Genomic DNA, 14,138 nt, shown 5'->3' on the forward strand with positions numbered 1-14,138 from the left:
TAAACTTTTGAGATAATAAAACAATACAGGAGTGGGAACCCTTGTGAAATTTTTTTCTTATTTTGGTTAACAAGATCATTAATACTTTATAAACTTTATACATGTGGCACACTGTAAGGTTTAAAGAATAAAATAAGCAAGATAGCTCCCTAAAACACTTGAAATAAGAAATAGTGCATTATAATAGCTTTTACTGGCACAAAGTTCCTTACATTTCAAGCAAGTTGAAATTCAACCCTCATTATTCACAAGGACTCCAAGTAAGCCAGTTTATAAACAAGCATGGGCACCCTACAGATGGCTCTTTCTTACTAAGGAGTTCTTGGGATAAACGTGTTTACACTTTGAACAGTCACGTAGATATCATAAAGATGGTGATTGGATATCACTATTCAGTGAAACTGCTTGCCTTCCTTCATGATTTCTTCAGCCTTTTGTTTGTTTGAGACGGAGTCTTGCTCTGTCGCCCAGGCTAGAGTGCCATGGCACCATCTCGGCTCACTGCAAGCTCCATCTCCCAGGTTTGAGCAGTTCTCCTGTCTCAGCCTCCTGAGTAGCTGGGACTACAGGCGCCTGCCACCACGCTCGGCTAATTTTTGTATTTTTAGTAGAGACAGGGTTTCACCATGTTGGCCAGGCTGGTCTCGAACTCCTGACCTCAGGTGATTAACCTGTTTTGGCCTCCCAAAGTGCAGGGATTACAGGCCTGAGCCAGCACGCCCAACCCAGTCTTTCTTTTCAGTAGAAAAAAGATTTTCTAAAAAGTCTGAATCTTCCAAGTGTAGCTCATCAACTGGAAAAAGCTGGAGCTTCCTATCAGCAGTTAACAAGGTGATGGGCAGCCATCTTTTCCATCCTTCTAATGTACCATCCAACCACAATTTGTGCAAGTCAGGGAGAGAGGCCAAGTTTTCAAGTCTTCTTATTTCATAGAACTGTGGGGGTGCCAACCACATTTCTTTTGATAAGAAACTCTCAGCTGCAACTGACAGAGATGACCACTGGCAGCCCACCACCTTGGCCAAGTCAGGGTAAACCGACAGCGGCTCGAGGAGGCAACGCAGTAAGGAGGCCGTGTGGGAGTGACGAGTGGCAGCGTGCATGAAAGGTGTGAGCCAGGCACTCCCCTCCTGCAGCGCCCAGATGTCAGGCGTGCAGTCAAGGTGCAGGCACAGCCACAGGAAGGGGCGCGGGTCCCGGTGCAGGCAGGCTGGGGTTGCCAGGCAGCGAGGCCCCTAGGCAGCTTGAGGGCAAGGCCAGGCCCTGGCGTAGGCCAGTTGGGGCGGCCCTGGGCCAAAGCAGCAACATGCCTACCTCCTCCAAGCGGCATTTGCTTTTAAGATGTCAATCTATCAGTACTTTAAGATTTCAAAGTGAAAATATTCATAGCTTTCTGGTCAAAATAAAAATTCCAGATGTTCCCTGGGCCAAAAAAATGTACAAATGCAAATTAAAAGCACAATGAGATATCACCTCACACTTGTTAGAATGGCTATTATAAAAAAGACAAAAGATAAGTGTTCATTGAAAACGTGGAAAAAAGGGAACCCTTGCACACTGTTGGTAGGAATGTAAATTAGTGCAGTCATTACAGAAAACAATATGGCTGTTCCTTAAGAAAATTAAAATAGAACTACCATATGGTCCTCAATTCCGCTACTAGATATATATCCAAAGGAGACGAAACTCATGTGTTGAAGAGATATCTGCACCCCCATGTTTGTTGCGGCATTACTCACAGTAGCAAGCTATGAAATCGACCTGAGTGGCCATCAACAGATGAATGGATAAAGAAAATGTATGTATACACAATGGAATACTATTCAGCCATGAAAAAAACAAAGAGATTCTGTTATATGTTACAACGTGGATTAACCTGGAGGACATTATGTTAGGTAAAATAAGGCACGGAAAGACAATACTGTATAATCTCACTCGTGTGAAATCTAAGCAATTTGAACTCATAGAAGAAAAGAGTAGAATGGTATTTATCTGAGGCTAGAGCTATTGGAGGTGGCAAGGAGGTGATGTTGGACAAAACCGAAATTTCAGTTACATAGGAGGAATACGTTCAAGGGATCTATTGTACAACATCATGACTATAGTTAATGATATGTTACATTTTTGAAAAATGCTAAGACAGTGGATATTATATGTTCTCACCACAAAAATGATAACTGTAAGTAACGTGTATGTCAATTAGATTTAGTTATTCCACAACGTATATATACTTTAAAACTCATGCTATATGTGATAAATACATACCATTTTGTCAATTAAAAAATATATAAAAGGCATATATTTCCCTGACTAAATCTTAAGTTTCTTACTCAGCTCTGAGCTCCTTGAGGGTAGGAATGTGTCCTAGTTATGGTGACATCCCTGATCCTTGCAGGGTACTGACTGCAGAAGAAAGGAAGAGGAAGGAGAAAAGGAAGGAAAGGAAACTTCTGTCAGTTACAAAGAATTAATGTAATAGAAAGGAACACTTCAAACAAGAGTGAGAGATGATGGCAGAGAGTGATCCTTTAAATGCTGGAGCCACTTTTATCTTTCTTCCTCCAATATGTTTTTTTTTTTTTTTTTTTTGAGACCGAGTCTCACTCATCACTCAGGCTGGAATGCAGTGGTACGATCTCAGCTCACTGCAACCTCTGCTTCCCAGGCTCAAGTGATTCTCCTGCCTCAGTTTCCTGAGTAGCTGGGATTACAGGTGCCCACCACCATGCCCAGCTAATTTTTGTATTTTTAATAGAGACAGGGTTTCACCATGTTGGCCAGGCTGGTCTTGAACTCCTGACCTCAGGTGATCCACCCACCTTGGCCTCCAAAGTGCTGGGATTACAGGTGTGAGCCACCATGCCCAGCCCCTGTCTTCTTAGGGATATTTTTTTTCTGGCCTCCAACACATGTTAGGGCCTCCCATCTGAATTTCATAACTTTGTGGAATCATTTTACTGTAGTAAAGAGAGCAACACGGAATGCCAAGGAGTCTCGCCTGGGGGTGTCCCTTATTCCTATGCCTCTTGTGACTTGGGGGAAAGTCAGGCATCTTTTTGTGGTTTAATTTCCCAGAGAATTATCCTCATGAGGCACAGGGACACTGGATAAATATATGTAAAGAAATTAAAGCTTTTTAGATTAAAAAAAAAAAAGCCAAGCCAGGACGAAGTCTTATTATGGATGATACATTTGATGCACATTACTGAAAATGGGGTCATTTGTGGGCAATGCAAATGATTTTTGTCCTGATAACAATTTCATGATGCTAATTTAAAAAATATTCTTAGAGCCTCAATTAAAAATAAATGCATTTCTTTGACTTTTATGTTTTAAAAGAAGCCTAATTTTAAGAATATAGTTGATGATTAATTACACTGCCCTTTTTCATAGACCTGATAATAAAACACTGTACTTCCCCCCATACTTATGAAAATAATTACAGCACTCGATTTTAGAATAATTTTTCCTAGACCTTCTTTCAAAAGCAAATGTACTTTCATTGCTAGTTATACCTTACACTTACAGTGTAATCATAAGTAATTAATTAGTTAAGATTTCCTCTTAGGAGTGACACTTCTTTGTGTGGCTTTAGAAAATAATGAATTAATCATTTTTAAGGGCTGACTATATAACAAGGGGTTATTGTTGTGGATTTCAATAAAGAGGTGTGGTTTCCATATTCTAAATGTCTGTATATTCCTCATACCCATTGTCTTCCTGGGTTTCCTCTCTTGGTGAAGGGCATTACCAGCCTTCACGGAAACCTGGAGCCACCAGAGATTCTTTCCTTTTACTCATCCCAAACATCAGTTATCAGGTCCTGCAGATTCTTTCTTCTTGTCATCTCTTCTCTCCATCCCCTCTTCTCATTCCCAGTACTATTGACATAGTTCAGACTCTTATCAGCTCTTGTTTGGACGGGTAGGCTTTTTTTTTTTTTTTTTGACAGAGTCTCGCCCTGTCGCCCAGGCTGGAGTGCAATGGCACGATCTCGGCTCACTGCAAGCTCCGCCTCCCGAGTTCACGCCATTCTCCTGCCTCAGCCTCCCGAGTAGCTGGGACTACAGGCGCCCGCCACCATGCCCAGCTAATTTTTTGTATTTTTAGTAGAGAAGGGGTTTCACCGTGTTAGCCAGGATGGTCTCGATCTCCTGACCTCGTGATCCGCCCGTCTCGGCCTCCCAAAGTGCTGGGATTACAGGCGTGAGCCACTGCGCTGGGCCTAGACGGGTAGGCTTTTTATGGCACGTCCCCTTCAGCAAACAGATGTGTTCAAACGCTCCAATAAATTATATTTGATGAAATTATGAGATTAAGTACATGCGCTATTTGTCTAATATTTTATACATTTCAAATATAAATTTTAGAAGATGAGATAATGAAACAATAGTGTTTTAGAAACTGTATTTATTAACAGCACAGAAACAGTTTCCCATGAATTACAGAAATTTGTCAATGCTCTTGATAATTATTAAACATCTTACTTTTTTAAAAAGAGAAAACAAATTTTAATTTTTTAATTTATTTTTTAGATAGCCTTATTAAGATATAATTGATATAAAAAAACTAAGCATATTAAGTATGTACAGTTTGAAGTGTGGACATGTGCATCCACCTGTGAAACCATCACCATAGTCAAGGTAACAGACATATCCATCACCTCCAAAAGTTTCTTTGCATCTTTTGTGTGTGTGTGTGTGTGTGTGTGTGTGTGTGTGTGTGTGTGTGTGGTGGTAAGCACATTTAATATGAGATCTATCCTCTTAATGGATTTTTAAGTGCATAACACAGTATTGTTGACTGTGTTGACTTATAGGTACTATGCCGTATGGTAGATCTCTACAACTAATTCATCTTGTATAACTGTGACTTTATACCTATTGAACAACAGCTCTTTCTTTCCCCTCTCCCCAGCTCCTGGTAACCACCATTCTTTTCTCTGCTTCTATGAGTTTGATTATTTTAGATGGCCTCATATCAGTGGAATCAATAGGTGAATTAACAAAGTGTGGTATTTATACACACACACATATGCAAAATGCAAAGTGGAATTTTATTCAGCCTTTAAAAAGAAAGAAATCCTGTTATTTTTGACAACATGGATTATCCTGGAGGACATTATGCTAAGTGAATAAGCTAGTAAGAAAAGGACAAATATTGTGTAATTCTTTTTATATATGCTACCTAAAATAGTTAAACATCTTACTTTTTAAAATCTATTTCAGGCTGGGCGCAGTGGTTCACACCTGTAATCTCAGCACTTTGGGAGGCCGAGGTGGGTGGATCATGAGGTCAGGAGTTCAAGACCAGGCTGGCCAACATGGTGAAACCCTGTCTCTACTAAAGATAAAAAAAAAAAATTAGCTGGGTGTGGTGGTGCACACCTGTAAGCCCAGCTACTTGGGAGGCTGAGACAGGAAAATCTCTTGAACCCAGGAGGCAGAGGTTGCAGTGAGCTGAGTTCGCACCACTGCACTCCAACCTGGGAGACAGGGTGAGACTCTGTCTCAAAAAAAAAAAAAAATCTATTTCAAATAAAGTTTTATTCAATGGCAGCATATATGTAGAAAAGATGATACATTGTGAGTGTGCAGCTGGATGAATTTTCATGAAGTGGACACAGCATGTGAGCATGTAGTTTAAATTAGGACCAGGATATGGAACATTGCCAGTACCTACAAGCTCCCCTCATGACCTCTCCCAGTGACTCATTCTCCTCCCCCATCACCAAGGATAATCACCAGCCTGACCTCTGACGCCACAGCTATGTTTTAATTGTTTTGAACTTTATACACAAATTTCATCAATAGCAAATCCTCCTTTGTATCTGGCCTCTTTCGCTCAATGTGAAGTTTCTGAGATTCATTCATTTTGCTGTAAGTAGCAATATATATTTTCATCCTCGCTGTTTAAACATCTTACTAATTCTGGTGACTTTGTACTACCAGTAACTAATAGCTGACATCTCAAAGCACAATACACAATTCGGGTAAGGTTTATCTTTAAGGATGTAAAACAATATTTTAAACAGACTTACGGATAATTTAGACTGTTTTGGCCAATTTCTTGTTAGATCTATGTGGCCATTGCTTTTAACAATGTGGTTGAGAAAGAGCTTCAGCTAGCAGAAGAAGAGGCTTCAGCTCTGCCATTTCCTTGTGCTTGAATTATTCATATTATCTACAATCTAATGTCTCTTTGCAGGAATCTTTTAAAAATCGTGCTCATTTTTTTTTGAGGGCTAGTTTAGCTTAAATTAGATAATATAAGCCATAAATCCACTTCACCGGGAACATCTAAGCTGAAATAGACACTCTAAAGTATATGAGATGAAGAGTGTCACTGTCAATGGTTCTACATCATAGAACTCTCCTCACTCTACCATCAGGATAAATAGCACATGACCCTCTCGCACATGGACCAAGGAAAGGTCTTAGTATTAATTCATGTGCTACTAGTAAACCTTAATGTTTTAGTTAACAATAAATATAACAAGTAACATATCAAAAGAAGTTCTGAATTAGCTGGGCATGATGGTGCATGGAGCCCGTAGTCCCAGCTACTAGGGAGGCTGAGGTGGGAGGACCGCTTGAGCCCGGGAGTTTGAGGCTGCAGTGAATTATGATTGTACCACTGCACTCCAGCCTGGGTGACAGAGCAAGACTCTGTCTCAAAAGAAAAGAAGAAAAAAGAAGTTCTGAAGTTCTGATTTCCACTAAAATGGATAGGCTCACCCATCTCCTAGGGTACACTCTTCCTACCTTGGACACCACTGATTACATGCATACAATAGCATCCTCCTAACATTTTTCTAGCCTCATGTTCCTACTTGAGTTTACCCTCCAGACAGCTGCCCAAGTCAACTTTTTCAATGTGTATCTAATTCCAGTATTTTCATGTTTGAAATTTTTTGCACCCCGACCTCTTTTGATAGCTCTGTGATCCACCTGCTACCTACACTGCTAATTCATTGAATTCTGCCCTCCAAACTGACCCCTCCCCTGCCAGCATTTCCCTGGCTGTCCTCTAGTCACCCTAAGCTGCTTGTTATTACCCTAACATGGTCCACGCACATACAGGTCCCCATACTTTTGCTCATTTCGCTTTCTTGCCTAGAAGGCCCTCTTGTACCTCTTCTGCGGGGCAAATGCTTTCTCCTCTTTGCAACTAGTCTTATGAATAATCGTTTTGATGAGGTTTTTCCTTTCAGTGGTGGGATTTTAGTAGCCATGTTGTGTAAGAAGCCTTTTTCCTCAGCCAGGCACGGTGGCTCATGCCTGTCATCCCAGCACTTTGGGAGGCCAAGGCCAGTGGATCACCTGAGGTCAGGGGCTCGAGACCAGCCTGGCCAACATGGCGAAACCCCATCTCTACTAAAAATACAAAAATTAGCTGGGCGTGGTGGTGGGGGCCTGTAATCCCAGCTACTCGGGAGGCTGAGGCAGGAGAATTGCTTGAACTCCGGAGGTGGAGCTGAGCCGAGATCGTGCTGTTGCACTCCAGCCTGGGCAGCAAGAGCAAGACTCTGTCTCAAAAAAAAAAAAAAAAAAGCCTTTGTCCTCAACTCCTGCCATACTTCCTACTTTCTGGTTCCTGTCCTTGAAGTCCAGCAGCGTCACTGGATTTGGGATTCATCAGACACCCCTAAATCCTTAACTTTTTCTTAAGCTAACTTCACTGGATTTTTATTTGTTTCATTTTAGAGTACTAACAATCCTCTTTCTCTTACCTAGTTGTACCCTTAGTGCCCCAGTGAACTCCATCTAGATCTTCAAACAACTATACACTCTTGTTTTTATATTTGTTCTCAATCTAAGTGACTGTGGGTTGTTTGAGAGCAAGGTCCATAAAGTATTAGTCTTTGTATTGCCAGATCTTAGCACAGTACCTAGAACAAGGCAAACCTGCAATTCCTTAAGAATGAATAGCTATGATACTGAAATAACCAAATTATTTTGCATAATTCTTTATGGGCTAAAAGTTGACCCAATGAATGCATAGAAAGAATTTTTTCCCTTATCTACAAATTCTCCTATCCTAATAAATTTATTTAGGAATTTCCTTGATTGCTTTACTTCTGACCCATATGTCAGAGAACCAGGCTGAGAGAATGAGTATGTTCTAGGCCTTGTGAAGGTAAAGGTAAATATCAGCTTGCCCAAAACACAAAGCAGGACTTTTTAAAGTCTTATTAATTTCACTCATCAAACGTTTATTAAATACTGACTACATGGTATTTTGTGCTTAGTACCAAGGGAAATCTGTAAATGTGTAAGACATGTTTCCTGTTTGAGCAATCAGGCTACAGTACTATATGAGGAAACATAAGGGATCTTATTATTATTATTATGTAAACGCAAGGCAGGATTCTATCCACTAGAGCCTAACTAGATAAAATTGTTTCCTTATTAACATTCATTCCTTTGCCCCCAGCATTTTCTTTTTTTCTTCTTCTTCTTCTTCCTCCTCCTCCTTCTTCTCCTCCTCCTCCTCCTCCTTCTCCTCCTCCTCCTTCTTCTTCTTCTCCTCGTCCTCCTTCTTCTTCCTATTCTTCTTCCTCTTCCTCTTCTTCCTTTCCTTCTTCTTCGAGATGGAGGTCTTGTAATGTTGCCCAGGCTGGTCTCAAACTCCTGGCCTCAAGCCGTCCTCCTGTCTCAGCCTCCTAAAGTGCTGAGATTAAAGGCGTGAGCCACCATGCCTAGCTGAAGCATTTACTTCTTTCCTCAGCACCTTCTCAAAAAGTGCATACTCAACAAGCCATGATGGCTTTCAAATTGCCAAATTCATCAGACTTTTTTTTTTAAAGTTTACTGGTTATCAAACTTTGGAATATGCCAGAATCACCTTGAAGGCTTTTAAAAACATAGACTGCTGGGCCCCACTTCCAGATTTTCTTATTCAATTTTGTGTGCTACCCAAAAACACATATTCCAGAGCTGGGCATGGTGGCATGCACTAGTAATACTAGCTAATCAGGAGGCTGAGGTGGGAGGATCACTTGAGCCCAGGAGCTCAGGTCTAGCTGGGGCAACAAGCAAGATCCTGTCTCTTAAAAAAAATTATAAACTTCTGTCAAGGCTCCCTTAGCCTAATGTTGGCCTTAGTGCAGTAACTTGGTTGCATCTTGGATAGAGTGGTCTTATGGAAAGACTAAACGTCACATTTGAAAGACTATGTGCTAGATCAGTAACACTGATATTTGGAGTTAGATAATTCTTTGTTTAATTCCTCTCTCCTGGGCATTGTAGGATATTTAACAGCATCTCTGGCCTCTATCCACTAGTTGCTAATAGCAATTCTCTCTCCCTCTCCCCTCTCTCCTTTGCTCCCTTCCACTCCCAGTTCTAACAACCATAAATATCTCCAGATGTTGCCAAATATCTTGTGTGAAGCAAAATCACCTGTAGTTGAGACACGCTGTTAGATTTATCACTTCTTAGCTGTGTGCCAACAGATTACTCAGGGAATCTCTCTGTGTTTTGGTATTATTATCTGTCAAATGGGTATGACACATCTTGAAGGGTCATTGTATGGATTAAATAAGCGAATGTATACAGGAGTGCAAGCTGATTTGGAATCAGAGTTTGACTCATCTTAAAACTCATTGTTCTCCTGGCTTTCAACCCCTAGAAGATATTGTTTCTTTTGCTTTTCCCTCTTTTTCATTGGCTCCTCTACTTCCTCCAGTCTGCTGATCTTCATATTCTCCAAGGCTTATTTTGAATAACTTCAATCAATTGTTCCTTTTTATTTTTTATTTTTTGAGACGAAGTTTCGCTCTTGTTGTCTGGGCTGGAGTGCAATGGTGCAATCTTGGCTCACTGCAACCTCCGCTTCCCGGATTCAAATGATTCTCCGGCCTCAGCCTCCCTAGTAGCTGGGATTACAGGTGCCTGCCACCATGCCTGGCTAATTTTTTGTATTTTTAGTAGAAATGGAGTTTCACCATGTTGGTCAAGCTGGTCTCAAACTCTTGACCTCAGGTGATCAACCCGCCACGGCCTCCCAAAGCAGTAGGATTACAGGCATGAGCCACTGTGCCTGGCCCAATCGTTACTTTTGTGTAAATGATTATAAAATTTAAATCTCCAGACCTAATCTCTTTCAGATTCCAATTGTGTGTCCACAGTGCCCTGTTGAATATTTTAACATAGATTTTCCTGCTAACACCTGAAATTCAACACGTCTAAAATTATTTATTGTATTCTCTTTTTCTTTCTGATTTTTCTACTTAAGTGAAATGCATTGTAATTTTTTTTCTATGTGAAATAAGTTCAGGGTCCATGGGGTCTGGTCTAGGGATTGTGCAACATTTGAAGAAATAGAGTTGAGCTGTTAAAACTAATTATAACTACTGAACTCCATTTTCCTAATAAGTGCTTTGAGTAAACTACAAAAGGAGGTAGAGTGAGGTTTTCTGCGAGACCTAAAGTATCAACTAATTAAGTGAAAGTCAAGATCTATACCATTACATATAAATAAATCACATTTAGTGTGGTATTTGGGTTCACTTTGAGATGCTTGATTGAAACATGGGGTTTCCCTGGGGTTGGGCCTCCAAACTCAGTGTCTTGGCCTTGAAAGACTTTGAGGGCCTTGAAACAAGCCTTTCTGGAGAAGTCGCAAATGCAGGTTATAATATGCAATATTATATATTAAATATTGGAAACTTATTTTGATTTTTTCAAAAAAGTATGTGGGCCATATAAAATCAGCTGTGGGCCAGATTGGGCCCATGGGCAAGTCACATATGAATTTGGTTTCATTGGGTTGAATTATTGAAATAGTTTTCATGCTGGTTTTTCCACCTTTATGCTTTTAACCTATCTTGTTCACAGGTTTTGCCTTAATCTTCCTAAATCACAGTCCATTTATCTGCAGAATAAAGTACAAATTGCTAAGCCTGACATTCAAGACACTACATCATTTTGCTCTTAATTACCTTTTCACTTTTATTTTCCATTACATCTGCTACAGGAATCCTGACTGTATTCAAATTAGACAAGCCAGATGAATTCCAATCTCTAGCCCTTTGCTGACATGCTCTCCTTACTCTGGATGCCCATGTTCCTCTTCTTCATTTGTCCAGTGCTTCGAGTACTTTCAAACTCACTTCATGTCTGCATTCTCTGTGAATTCTTCACTGACACCTCTCTAGAGCAAGACGTTACCTCTTTCTGTAGCATTTGTTTTCCTTAGCATTCCTTTGGTTGGTAGTTTGTACACTTAACTATTTTCAATACATATTCTTTTTTTTCTTTTCTTTTCTTTTCTTTTCTTTTCTTTTTTTTTTTTTTTTTTTGAGAGAGAGTTTTGCTCTTGTCGCCCAGGCTGGAGTGCAATGGCATGATCTTGGCTCATTGCAACCTCTGCCTCTAGGGTTCAAGCAATTCTCCTGCCGCAGCCTCCCGAGTAGCTGGGATTACAGGCGTGTACCACCATGCCTGGCTAATTTTTGTATTTTTAATAGTGATGGGGTTTCACCACATCAGCCAGACTGGTCTCGAACTCCTGACTTCAGGTGATCTGCCCACCTCGGCCTCCTAGAGTGCTGGGATTACAGGCGTGAGCCACTGCTCCCAGTCTTTTCAATGCATATTCTTAGGTATGTTGGTTTTAGTCTCAGTAAATGTTTGGTGATGGTGAAAAATCTAGAGTTATATATGTTGTTTCAAAGTCTAGGAGATAAAGGAGTTAACATGCCCATCAAAGGACCAACTTTCTTAAGAAGTCACTTATGTCCTTGAATAATCTCAGGACACCAAAGTGGAGAGTCAATACATGAAAAGGTCATTAATCCAGCTGCCTGGGAGCACTCTGATGATTGATGGAACTTTGGACCGAATCGGCCAGCTGTTGTGTTCAAAGCCAATGGGTATTTTTAGAGCGAAAGTCTGCGACAAGAAATGTAGGACATTTATTTTTGCTCAGGAGTTTCTAGATATGTTTCTGTTTGCTTACACCTTCTTCAGAAAGCAGTACAGATGAGAAATAGCCCTGATTTTCCAAGTTTTGTGTTGGATTGACTTTTCCTTATTAAGTTATGATTCTTCATATCATATTGTCTATCATATTAGAACATGTTTTTTAGGCAAGTTGTAATCTACCATTTATATTTAATAAAAATTGATCCTCGGTACATAAAATTTTCACCCATACGGTATTGCCATGCAGACTTTCTAAGGTTCTAAGGTTAGGGCATCTTTCTTTCTTTCATCTGAACGTTAACATTGAGTGCTTGGCGTGTCATTAGTAGCATTTCCCTGACTCTGGCCTTCACGTGTTTTACTCTGAGTGTGAAATGCTCTCATACTCTTCATGGCAATCTAATTATGATGTTGGCTTTTGTGTGTGTGTGTGTGTGTGTGTGTGTGTGTGCCGCTGCTCTAATATCTGTAAATGGCATCTCTTATTATCCCTGTTAGTGAAAGTGACCATATTTTCCTGCAACCAGGCTAGTTCTGTTTAATGAAGGGAATCTTTGTCCATTAGTATTCCCAATTGGTTTCTAAAAATAAAGCCTAATAATTTCTTTAGGATAGAAGTTAAACTAGCCAGTCCACAACTTTCTGAATCTAGAGCATTCTTGATCCATTGTTGTTGTTATCTAATTTCAATTCCTCAAGAATTTTTCCTGAATTCTTGGCTAATGTTATTCCAATTAAATCACCTTGGTGTTTAAGTGTTGTGCTAAGAATTTTTCTAATCGGGACTTTTATTTTTTATCTGAGACAGGCTCTCGCTCTGTAACCCAGGCTGGAGTGCAATGCTGCAATCTTGGCTCACTGCAACCTTCGCCTCCTGGGATCAAGCAATTCTCCCACCTCAGCCTCCAGAGAGGCTGAGATCATAGGTGTGCAACACCAGGCCCAACTAATTTTTGTATCTTTTTTGGTAGAGATGGGATTTCAACAGTTTGCCCAGACTGGTCTCAGTGAACTCCTGGGATCAAGTGATCTGCCTGCCTTGGCCTCCCAAAGTGTTGGGATTACAGGCATGAGCTACCGTGCCTGGCTTAATCAGGACTTTTAAAAATGACTGGCCGGGCACAGTGGCTCATGCCTGTAATCCCAGCACTTTGCAAGGTGGAGGCGAGTGGATCACAAGGCCAGGCCTTCGAGATGAGCCTGGCCAACATAGTGAAACCCCGTTTCTACTAAAAATGCAAAAAATTAGCTGGGCGTGGTGGCGGGCGCCTGTAATCTCAGTTACTTGGAAGGCTGAGGCAGGAGAATCGCTTGAACCGGGGAGGTGGAGGTTGCAGTGAGCCGAGATCGTGCCATTGCACTCCAGCCCAGGCAACAGTGTGAAACTCCGTCTCAAAAATAAATAAATGACAAAGAAAATGACAACACTAATTTTGATAATGTGACAGTAAATGTTGACACTGCAGTCTTGTTCATTCTCTTGTTTTATGAGCAAATCAGCCTGTGAGGGACACGGAGATGGTTTTCACTGCCTTTTTGAAGAAACTGATGTACTTCTGATTCCTAAAGAGCAGTTTGAAATAAACTCAGGCAGAGTACGTTGAAAGCAGCTAGGTTGTTTCTTTCATTTGGAGTTAAATGTTTGTTTGTTTTTTCTTTTCATCTTTAGCCTAACAGTCCGTCCCCAAACGAGTTAAGTAGCATGTGATATGTTCCTTGGCATAATCCTTCCATCTGTTCCTTGTCTGCCTTGGGCAAGTTTTCCAAAACAATTCAATTTTGTCAGTTTCCACCTCATTTAAATACGTTCAGAAAGCTGTGAACTACCGTCATGAAGGTTTTCCAAACTTCCTAATTCACTTACCATTAAAATATATATACACACACACACATACATATTTAAATTTAGATGTTTGTAACCTCTTCTTTTCCAGGGATCTTTAAGGTTATCAGAAATGAATGCAGTAAGCTGGGAGTGGTGGCTCATGCCTGTCATCCCAGCACTTTGGGAGGCTGAGGTGGGCGGATCACTTGAGGTCAGGAGTTTGAAACCAGCCTGGGCAATATGGTAAAACCCCATCTCTACTAAAAATACAAAAACTAGTCAGGCATGGTAGTGGGTTCCTGTAGTCCCAGGTACTCACTTGGGAGGCTGAGGCAGGAGAATCACTTGAACCTGGGAGGCAGAGGTTGCAGTGAGCCAAGATT

General features: G+C 40.8%; 1 pseudogene; it reads right to left on the reverse strand.

The window, feature by feature from the left end:
* Positions 1-291: 291 nt before the first annotated feature.
* On the reverse strand, positions 292-3,801 carry LOC116476874 (acyl-coenzyme A diphosphatase NUDT19-like; annotated as a pseudogene).
* Between the last annotated feature and the right edge of the window lie 10,337 nt (positions 3,802-14,138).

This window comes from Hylobates moloch, unplaced genomic scaffold (genome assembly GCF_009828535.3).
Source record: "Hylobates moloch isolate HMO894 unplaced genomic scaffold, HMol_V3 SCAFFOLD_2, whole genome shotgun sequence".
NCBI classification, from domain to species: domain Eukaryota; kingdom Metazoa; phylum Chordata; class Mammalia; order Primates; family Hylobatidae; genus Hylobates; species Hylobates moloch.